The sequence below is a fragment of the Fukomys damarensis genome, unplaced genomic scaffold (genome assembly GCF_012274545.1).
Source record: "Fukomys damarensis isolate Sample0158 unplaced genomic scaffold, DMR_v1.0_HiC HiC_scaffold_39, whole genome shotgun sequence".
In the NCBI taxonomy this organism is placed as follows: domain Eukaryota; kingdom Metazoa; phylum Chordata; class Mammalia; order Rodentia; family Bathyergidae; genus Fukomys; species Fukomys damarensis.
In genome coordinates this window covers 1,253,384-1,255,894 of record NW_022900951.1, presented here as the reverse complement: position 1 = coordinate 1,255,894, position 2,511 = coordinate 1,253,384, and positions in this window count along the sequence as shown.

Here is a 2,511-nt window from a genome sequence, read left to right as displayed (position 1 = left end):
CTCTCCTCCTCTGACTTGTATTACTTTTTCTTACCAGCAGCACTAAAGTGACTTAAGGCAAGGTGTTGTTTTGGAGCAGACTAAAAGAACAGACAATAAGGTAATACACTCAGACAGATAGACAGGCGCACACACACTCTCTCTCTCTCCCTTTCTCTCTGTCTCTCTGTCTCTCTGTCTCTCTCTCTCTCTCTCTCTCTCTCTTCCCTCCATACTTAAAGGAACTGTGAGACTTTAGCTCCCCAAGGAGCTGTGCTTGTATCACCAACCCTCGTTGCTCTGCCCGTCAACCTGAGTCACCTGCTGCCCCCAGAGGTCCACTACGGTGGGCGGCTTCCGGGGCCTGAAGTCTGTGTCCGGCATGGCTACAAAGCCTTGACTTAGGGTCCGACCTGCAGACCATCTCCCCATCCGGACAGGGCCTTAGGACTGGCAAAGGCTTTGCTCTTTCAGGTAGCCGAGCTGTTGGGCTACAGAGCCAAGGAGGGGCGCCCTGTTGTACAGCAAGAGCAGTGACTCCTGTCGCACACACACGTGGGCCTTCCGGATGTCAGCGCTGTGCGCGTCTGAGAAACTCTCCCCCGCAATGCTGGCTACAGCGCTGCCTGCTCAGCTCAGTCTTTGCGAAAGCCACGGCTCACAATAAATCATTATTTCTTCATCCCCCACACCGTGCGTAATTACTATTATTTTTATCGTTTTTGCATGTGTTTGTCTACAATGCCCCAGGGGTAACGTTCACCTCTTCCTGGCTTGGGTTCCTTCTGTGTGCAAGGCGTAAATTAGCGTAGGATTCTGGCATCCTGGCTGTCTGGGGTCTGGCACAGTAAGGAGGGAAACAAAGGCCTGTTTGATTCAGGAAAAGCTGAAGCAGCAGAAGTGGAAGGAGCTTAATTCTCTCTCTCTCTCTCTCTCTCTCCCTCCCTCTCTCATCTGTATCCATCTATCTGTCCATCCACCTATCTATCATCTATTCGTCGTGGTGGCGCTTGCTGAGTACAGTGCATTCTCTCTGTGCTGGACTTCTTGGCTAATTAATCTCCAGGAAATTCTCTTGCTCCAACTCGTGAGTCACACAGTTTTCGCTGTCTGTGTGGGATCTGGACTCTAAACCCCGGGCTCTGGCTTTCAGCTTTCACCTCGCTCGTGTTCTGGTGCATTTCGGGACCTGGGGTAATGGTTACACGGGGGTGGCTTGCTTTCCCCTCTTTGGGCTTCTTCTCCTCCAATGGGATCCTGGAGTTCTTCCAAAATAGAAACAAATGGGAATTTTTTTTTCCTCCCTCTCCTGTTCACCCTGTCTTCCTCCTTTTCCTCCTTACTGGTGGCGCAGGGAATTTAACCCAAGGCTTTGGCCCTGTGCTGTGTCCCATTTTAACTTATCTTATTTTTTATTTTGAGGCAGCGTCTCGTTAGGTTGATAAATACCCCAGACCGGGCTCAATTTGAACCCTCCTGCCTCAGCCTCCTGGACTGCCGGCATCACCGGCAGTTACCGCCAAGCCCAGCTTTTCTTATTATTCTGAAATGTCTCATAGATGGCTGTAGGGAATGTGATTGGACAGAAAGCCAGCACTGTTCCTCTCTCCGCATGTTTTTGTTCCTTTATGTCTTATCTGGACAAATACCACACTCTATCCTTCACTTCTGCAGGCTAAAATGTCAATCACATACAACACCAGAAGCCGTGAGCAGCTACTGTGGTATATATTTTCTATCACTCAAGATTCTTCATTTTTATGTCTCTCTCTCTCTCTTTTTTTTTTTTTTTTTTTTTTTTTTTTTTTTTGTACCTGAGATCGAACTCAGGACCTTGCACTTGAGAGGCAGGCGGCGGAACCAATGAGCTAAATCCCCTGCCCAGGGTTTTCAATCTTGATTAATAATAAATAAAAAGAGGGGAAGAGTCAGGTACAAAAACTCAGGAATCAGTGCAGAGGGGAATGGATGGTGGACAGTTCCGCGAGCCAGCACACACGCCAAGAGTAGTAGTCAGTCCTCTTTTGGGGAAAACGTACACTTTTGGGGAAGATCTGGGTCTTCCGGTCCCGGTTTGACAGCAGCGTCCACAGGAAGGAGGAAAGATGCATCAAATCGAGGAAACAATAGCGCTTCTCATTTTAGGAAGGTCCCAGTGCCCGCCGAAGCTTCTGGGTTAGGATGGTTGGCAGGTCTTGAGTGTCCGTATCTTGTTTCTGAAGAGCAGGACACACGGGGCCACGGATTGCGCAGGGAGAAAACACCCGTGGTTGTCACGATGCCTCCTACCCAGCAACCCACCCACAAAAAGCATTCACCGCAGAACAGGCTTCCCATGCGTAAATGTTGCGAATTCACTGCAATTTGGAAAAAGGATAGATTTCTTTAATAGATACTCACTGGCAGAAGCCTTTAATTTCAGGCTGGATAGATAAAGAGCCAGAAAGAAAATTTAAACCCTTTCAAACAGTAAACGGTTTAGAGAAAACTCCCTCCTCCTCTTCCTCCTCCTCTCCCTCCTCCTCCTCCCCA